We start from the raw sequence: 9068 nt of genomic DNA on the forward strand, positions 1-9068 counted from the left end.
ATCGTCAATGTGAAGGTCCAAGGAATACATTGAACCTGCAGTGGTGTATCGGAAACTAATACTGGTCTCACAGGGAATGCTCAAAGCACCGACTGTAAGAGGAGTCTCTATTCTTGTACTTAAGGCAGCATTGTTCCTTTTGTATTTTATTCCGATGTAATTTCTGTGTTTCATCGTCAATGTGTATGTCCAAGGAATAGATTGAACCTCCAGTGGTGTATCGGATACTATTACTGGTCTCACAGGGAATGCTCAAAGCACCGACTGTAAGAAGGGTCTCTATTCTTGTACTTATGGCGGCTTTGTGCCTTTTGTATTTAATTCCGATGTAATTTCTGTGTTTCATCGTCAATGTGTATGTCCAAGGTATAGATTGAACCTGCAGTGGTGTATCGGATACTATTACTGGTCTCACAGGGAATGCTCAAAGCACCGACTGTAAGAAGAGTCTCTATTCTTGTAGTTAAGGCGGCATTGTGCGTTTTGGATTTAATTCCGATGCCATTTCTGTGTTTCATCGTCAATGTGAAGGTCCAAGGAATATATTGAACCTGCAGTGGTGTATCGGAAACTAATACTGGTCTCACAGGAAATGCTCAAAGCACCGACGGTAAGAAGAGTCTCTATTCTTGTACTTAAGGCGACATTGTGCGTTTTGTATTTAATTCCAATGCCATTTCTGTGTTTCATCGTCAATGTGAAGGTCCAAGGAATAAACTGAACCTGCAGAGGTGTAGCGGAAACTAATACTGGTCTCACAGGGAATGCTCAAAGCACCGACGGCAAGAAGAGTCTCTATTCTTGTACTTAAGGCGGCATTGTGCCTTTTGTATTTAATTCCGATGTAATTTCAGTGTTTCATCGTCAATGTGAATGTCCAAGGAATTCATTGAACATGCAGTGGTGTATCGGAAACTAATACTGGTCTTACAGGGAATGCTCAAAGCACCGACGGTAAGAAGAGTCTCTATTCTTGTATTTAAGGCGGCATTTTTCCTTTTGTATTTAATTCCGATGTAATTTCTGTGTTTCATCGTCAATGTGTATGTCAAAGGAATGGATTTAACCTGCAGTGGTGTATCGGATACTACTACTGGTCTCACAGGGAATGCTCAAAGCACCGACTGTAAGAAGAGTCTCTATTCTTGTACTTAAGGCGGCATTATGCCTAATGTATTTTATTCCGATGCCATTTCTGTGTTTCATCGTCAATGTGAAGGTCCAAGGAATAAACTGAACCTGCAGAGGTGTAGCGGAAACTAATACTGGTTTCACAGGGAATGCTCAAAGCACCGACTGTAAGAAGAGTCTCTATTCTTGTACTTAAGGCGGCATTGTGCCATTTGTATTTAATTCCGATTCCATTTCTGTGTTTCATCGTCATCGTGAAGGTCCAAGGAATACATTGAACCTGCAGTGGTGTATCGGATACTATTACTGGTCTCACAGGGAATGCTCAAAGCACCGACTGTAAGAAGAGTCTCTATTCTTGTACTTAAGGCGGCATTGTGCTTTTTGTATTTAATTCCGACGCCATTTCTGTGTTTCATCGTCAATGTGAAGGTCCAAGGAATAAACTGAACCTGCAGAGGTGTAGCGGAAACTAATACTGGTCTCACAGGGAATGCTCAAAGCACCGACTGTAAGAAGAGTCTCTATTCTTGTACTTAATGCGGCATTGTGCCTTTCGTATTTAATTCCGATGTAATTTCTGTGTTTCATCGTCAATCTGTATGTCCAAGGAATAGATTGAACCTGCAGTGGTGTATCGGATACTATTACTGGTCTCACAGGGAACGCTCAAAGCACCGACTGTAAGAAGAGTCTCTATTCTTGTAGTGAAGGCGGCATTGTGCGTTTTGGATTTAATTCCGATGCAATTTCTGTGTTTCATCGTCAATATGAAGGTCCAAGGAGTAGATTGAACCTGCAGTGGTGTATCGGAAACTAATACTGGTCTCACAGGGAATGCTCAAAGCACCGACTGTAAGAAGAGTCTCTATTCTTGTACTTAAGGCGGCATTGTGCGTTTTGTATTTAATTCCGATGCCATTTCTGTGTTTCATCGTCAGTGTGAAGGCCCAAGGAATAAACTGAACCTGCAGAGGTGTAACGGAAACTAATACTGGTCTCACAGGGAATGCTCAAAGCACGGACGGTAAGAAGTGTCTCTATTCTTGTACTTAAGGCGGCATTGTTCCTTTTGTATTTAATTCCGATGTAATTCCTGTGTTTCATCGTCAATGTGTATGTCCAAGGAATAGATTGAACCTGCAGTGGTGTATCGGATACTATTACTGGTCTCACAGGGAATGCTCAAAGCACCGACTGTAAGAAGAGTCTCTATTCTTGTACTTAAGGCGGCATTGTGCTTTTTGTATTTAATTCCGATGCCATTTCTATGTTTCATCGTCAATGTGAAGGTCCATGGAATAAACTGAACCTGCAGAGGTGTAGCGGAAACTAATACTGGTCTCACAGGGAATGCTCAAAGCACCGACTGTAAGAAGAGTCTCTATTCTTGTACTTAAGGCGGCATTAAGTAATTAATTCCGATGCCATTTCTATGTTTCATCGTCAATGTGAAGGTCCAAGGAATGCATTGAACCTGCAGTGGTGTATCGGATACTATTACTGGTCTCACAGGGAATGCTCAAGGCACCGACTGTAAGAAGAGTCTCTATTCTTGTACTTAATGCGGCATTGTGCCTTTTGTATTTAATTCCGATGTAATTTCTGTGTTTCATCGTCAATGTGTATGTCCAAGGAATAGATTGAACCTGCAGTGGTGTATCGGATACTATTACTGGTCTCACAGGGAACGCTCAAAGCACCGACTGTAAGAAGAGTCTCTATTCTTGTAGTGAAGGCGGCATTGTGCGTTTTGGATTTAATTCCGATGCCATTTCTGTGTTTCATCGTCAATGTGAAGGTCCAAGGAGTAGATTGAACCTGCAGTGGTGTATCGGAAACTAATACTGGTCTCACAGGGAATGCTCAAAGCTCCGACTGTAAGAAGAGTCTCTATTCTTGTACTTAAGGCGGCATTGTGCGTTTTGTATTTAATTCCGATGCCATTTCTGTGTTTCATCGTCAGTTAAAGGTCCAAGGAATAAACTGAACCTGCAGAGGTATAGCGGAAACTAATACTGGTCTCACAGGGAATGCTCAAAGCACCGACGGTAAGAAGAGTCTCTATCCTTGTACTTAAGGCGGCATTGTTCCTTTTGTATTTAATTCCGATGTAATTCCTGTGTTTCATCGTCAATGTGTATGTCCAAGGAATAGATTGAACCTGCTGTGGTGTATCGGATACTATTACTGGTCTCACAGGGAATGCTCAAAGCACCGACTGTAAGAAGAGTCTCTATTCTTGTAGTTAAGGCGGCATTGTGAGTTTTGGATTTAATTCCGATGCCATTTCTGTGTTTCATCGTCAATGTGAAGGTCCAAGGAATACATTGAATCTGCAGTGGTGTATCGGAAACTAATACTGGTCTCCCAGGGAATGCTCAAATCACCGACGGTAAGAAGAGTCTCTATTCTTGTACTTAAGGCGACATTGTGCCTTTTGTATTTAATTCCGATGTAATTTCAGTGTTTCATCGTCAATGTGAATGTCCAAGGAATTCATTGAACCTGCAGTGGTGTATCGGAAACTAATACTGGTCTCACAGTTAATGCTCAAAGCACCGACGGTAAGAAGAGTCTCTATTCTAGTACGTAAGGCGGCATTTTTCCTTTTGTATTTAATTCCGATGCGATTTCTGTGTTTCAACGTCAATGTGAAGGTCCAAGGAATGCATTGAACCTGCAGTGGTGTATCGGATATTATTACTGGTCTCACAGGGAATGCTCAAAGCACCGACTGTAAGAAGAGTCTCTATTCTTGTACTTAAGGCGGCATTGTGCCTTTTGTATTTAATTCCGATGCCATTTCTGTGTTTCATCGTCAATGTGAAGGTCCAAGGAATACATTGAACATGCAGTTGTGTATCGGATACTATTATTGGTCTCACAGGGAATGCTCAAAGCACCGACTGTAAGAAGAGTCTCTATTCTTGTACGTAAGGCGGCATTTTTCCTTTTGTATTTAATTCCGATGCGATTTCTGTGTTTCATCGTCAATGTGAAGGTCCAAGGAATGCATTGAACCTGCAGTGGTGTATCGGATACTATTACTGGTCTCACAGGGAATGCTCAAAGCACCGACTGTAGGAAGAGTCTCTATTCTTGTACTTAAGGCGGCATTGTGCCTTTTGTATTTAATTCCGATGCCATTTCTGTGTTTCATCGTCAATGTGAAGGTCCAAGGAATACATTGAACATGCAGTTGTGTATCGGATACTATTATTGGTCTCACAGGGAATGCTCAAAGCACCGACTGTAAGAAGAGTCTCTATTCTTGTACTTAAGGCGGCATTGAGCCTTTTGTATTTAATTCCGATGTAATTTCTGTGTTTCATCGTCAATGTGTATGTCCAAGGAATAGGTTGAACCTGCAGTGGTGTATCGGATACTATTACTGGTCGCACAGGGAATGCTCAAAGCACCGACTGTAAGAAGAGTCTCTATTCTTGTAGATAAGGCGGCATTGTGCGCTTTGGATTTAATTCGGATGCCATTTCTGCGTTTCATCGTCAATGTGAAGGTCCAAGGAATACATTGAACCTGCAGTGGTGTATCGGAAACTAATACTGGTCTCACAGGGAATGCTCAAAGCAGCGACTGTAAGAAGAGTCTCTATTCTTGTACAAAAGGCGGCATTGTGCCATTTGTATTTAATTCCGATTCCATTTCTGTGTTTCATCGTCATTGTGAAGGTCCAAGGAATACATTGAACCTGCAGTGGTGTATCGGATACTATTACTGGTCTCACAGGGAATGCTCAAAGCACCGACTGTAAGAAGAGTCTCTATTCTTGTACTTAAGTCGGCATTGTGCCTTTTGTATTTAATTCCGATGCGATTTCTGTGTTTCATCGTCAATGTGAAGGTCCAAGGAATACATTGAACCTGCAGTGGTGTATCGGATACTATTACTGGTCTCACAGGGAATGCTCAAAGCACCGACTGTAAGAAGAGTCTCTATTCTTGTACTTTAGGCGGCATTGTGCTTTCTGTATTTAATTCCGATGCCATTGCTGTGTTTCATCGTCAATGTGAAGGTCCAAGGAATAAACTGAACCTGCAGAGGTGTAGCGGAAACTAATACTGGTCTCACAGGGAATGCTCAAAGCACCGACGGTAAGAAGAGTCTCTATTCTTGTACTTAAGGCGACATTGTGCGTTTTGTTTTTAATTCCGATGCCATTTCTGTGTTTCATCGTCAATGTGAATGTCCAAGGAATAAACTGAACCTACAGAGGTGTAGCGGAAACTAATACTGGTCTCACAGGGAATGCTCAAAGCACCGACGGCAAGAAGAGTCTCTATTCTTGTACTTAAGGCGACATTGTGCCTTTTGTATTTAATTCCGATGTAATTTCAGTGTTTCATCGTCAATGTGAACGTCCAAGGAATTCATTGAACCTGCAGTGGTGTATCGGAAACTAATACTGGTCTCACAGGGAATGCTCAAAGCACCGACGGTAAGAAAAGTCTCTATTCTTGTACTTAAGGCGGCATTTTTCCTTTTGTATTTAATTCCGATGCGATTTCTGTGTTTCAACGACAATGTGAAGGTCCAAGGAATGCATTGAACCTGCAGTGGTGTATCGGATACTATTACTGGTCTCACAGGGAATGCTCAAAGCACCGACTGTAAGAAGAGTCTCTATTCTTGTACTTAAGGCGGCATTGTGCCTTTTGTATTTAATTCCGATGCCATTTCTGTGTTTCATCGTCAATGTGAAGGTCCAAGGAATAAACTGAACCTGCAGAGGTGTAGCGGAAACTAATACTGGTCTCACAGGGAATGCTCAAAGCACCGACTGTAAGAAGAGTCTCTATTCTTGTACTTAAGGCGGCATTGTGCCTTTTGTATTTAATTCCGATGTAATTTCTGTGTTTCATCGTCAATGTGTATGTCCAAGGAATAGATTGAACCTGCGGTGGTGTATCGGATACTATTACTGGTCACACAGGGAATGCTCAAAGCACCGACTGTAAGAAGAGTCTCTATTCTTGTACTTAAGGCGACATTGTGCGTTTTGTACTTAATTCCGATGCCATTTCTGTGTTTCATCGTCAATTTGAAGTTCCAAGGGATAAACTGAACCTGCGGAGGTGTAGCGGAAACTAATACTGGTCTCACAGGGAATGCTCAAAGCACCGAAGGTAAGAAGAGTCTCTATTCTTGTACTTAAGGCATCATTGTGCCTTTTGTATTTAATTCCGATGCCATTTCTGTGTTTCATCGTCAACGTGAAGGTCCAAGGAATACATTGAACCTGCAGTGGTGTATCGGAAACTAATACTGGTCTCACAGGGAATGCTCAAAGCACCGACGGCAAGAAGAGTCTCTATTCTTGTACTTAAGGCGACATTGTGCGTTTTGTACTTAATTCCGATGCCATTTCTGTGTTTCATCGTCAATGTGAAGCTCCAAGGAATAAACTGAACCTGCAGAGGTGTAGCGGAAACTAATACTGGTCTCACAGGGAATGCTCAAAGCACCGACGGCAAGAAGAGTCTCTATTCTTGTACTTAAGGCGACATTGTGCGTTTTGTACTTAATTCCGATGCCATTTCTGTGTTTCATCGTCAATGTGAAGGTCCAAGGAATAAACTGAACCTGCAGAGGTGTAGCGGAAACTAATACTGGTCTCACAGGGAATGCTCAAAGCACCGACGGTAAGAAGAGTCTCTATTCTTGTACTTAAGGCGGCATTGTGCCTTTTGTATTTAATTCCGATGTAATTTCAGTGTTTCATCGTCAATGTGAATGTCCAAGGAATTCATTGAACCTGCAGTGGTGTATCGGAAACTAATACTGGTCTCAAAGGGAATGCTCAAAGCACCGACGGTAAGAAGAGTCTCTATTCTTGTACTTAAGGCGGCATTTTTCCTTTTGTATTTAATTCCTATGTAATTTCTGTGTTTCATCGTCAATGTGTACGTCCAAGGAATAGATTGAACCTGTAGTGGTGTATCGGATACTATTACTGGTCTCACAGGGAATGCTCAAAGCACCGACTGTAAGAAGAGTCTCTATTCTTGTACTTAAGGCGGCATTGTGCCTTTTGTATTTAATTCCGACGCCATTTCTGTGTTTCATCGTCAATGTGAAGGTCCAAGTAATAAACTGAACCTGCAAGGGGTAGCGGAAACTAATACTGGTCTCACAGGCAATGCTCAAAGCACCGACTGTAGGAAGGGTCTCTATTCTTGTACTTAAGGCGGCATTGTGCCATTTGTATTTAATTCCGATACCCTATCTGTGTTTCATCGTCATTGGGAAGGTCCAAGGAATACATTGACCCTGCAGTGGTGTTTCGGATACTATTACTGGTATCACAGCGAATGCTCAAAGCACCGACTGTAAGAAGAGTCTCTATTCTTGTACTTAAGGCGGCATTGTGCCTTTTGTATTTAATTCCGGTGTAATTTCAGTGTTTCATCGTCAATGTGAATGTCCAAGGAATTCATTGAACCTCCAGTGGTGTATCGGAAACTAGTACTCGTCTCACAGGGAATGCTCAAAGCACCGACGGTAAGAAGAGTCTCTATTCTTGTACTTAAGGCGGCATTGTTCCTTTTGTATTTAATTCCGATGTAATTTCTGTGTTTCATCGTCAATGTGTATGTCCAAGGAATAGATTGAACCTGCAGTGGTGTATCGGATACTATTACTGGTCTCACAGGGAATGCTCAAAGCACCGACTGTAAGAAGAGTCTCTATTCTTGTAGTGAAGGCGGCATTGTGCGTTTTGGATTCAATTCCGATGCCATTTCTGTGTTTCATAGTCAATGTGAAGGTCCAAGGAATACATTGAACCTGCAGTGGTGTATCGGAAACTAATACTGGTCTCACAGGGAATGCTCAAAGCACCGACTGTAAGGAGAGTCTCTTTTCTTGTACTTAAGGCGGCATTGTGCGTTTTGTATTAAATTCCGATGCCATTTCTGTGTTTCATCGTCAATGAGAAGGTGCAAGGAATAAACTGAACCTGCAGAGGTGTAGCGGAAACTAATACTGGTCTCACAGGGAATGCTCAAAGCACCGGCGGTAAGAAGAGTCTCTATTCTTGTACTTAAGGCGGCATTGTGCCTTTTGTATTTAATTCCGGTGTAATTTCAGTGTTTCATCGTCAATGTGAATGTCCAAGGAATTCATTGAACCTCCAGTGGTGTATCGGAAACTAGAACTGGTCTCACAGGGAATGCTCAAAGCACCGACGGTAAGAAGAGTCTCTATTCTTGTACTTAAGGCGGCATTGTTCCTTTTGTATTTAATTCCGATGTAATTTCTGTGTTTCATCGCCAATGTGTATGTCCAAGGAATAGATTGAACCTGCAGTGGTGTATCGGATACTATTACTGGTCTCACAGGGAATGCTCAAAGCACCGACTGTAAGAAGAGTCCTTGTTCTTGTACTTAAGGCGGCATTGTGCCTTTTGTATTTGATTCCGATGCCATTTCTGTGTTTCATCGTCAATGTGAAGGTCCAAAGAATACATTGAACCTGCAGTGGCGTATCGGAAACTATTTCTGAACCCACAAGGAATGCTCAAAGCACCGACTGTAAGAAGAGTCTCTAATCTTGTACTTAAGGCGGCATTGTGCGTTTTGGATTTAATTCCGATGCCATTTCTGTGTTTCATCGTCAATGTGAAGGTCCAAGGATTACATTGAACCTGCAGTGGTGTATCGGAAACTAATACTGGTCTCACAGGGAATGCTCAAATCACCGACTGTAAGAAGAGTCTCTATTCTTGTACTTAAGGCGGCATTGTTCCTTTTGTATTTAATTCCGATGTAATTTCGGTGTTTCATCGTCAATGTGTATGTCCAAGGAATAAACTGAACCTGCAGAGGTGTAGCGGAAACTAATACTGGTCTCACAGGGAATGCTCAAAGCACCGACTGTAAGAAGAGTCTCTAATCTTGTACTTAAGGCGGCATTG

The sequence above is a fragment of the Schistocerca americana genome, unplaced genomic scaffold (assembly GCF_021461395.2).
Source record: "Schistocerca americana isolate TAMUIC-IGC-003095 unplaced genomic scaffold, iqSchAmer2.1 HiC_scaffold_13, whole genome shotgun sequence".
Classification (NCBI taxonomy): Eukaryota; Metazoa; Arthropoda; class Insecta; order Orthoptera; family Acrididae; genus Schistocerca; species Schistocerca americana.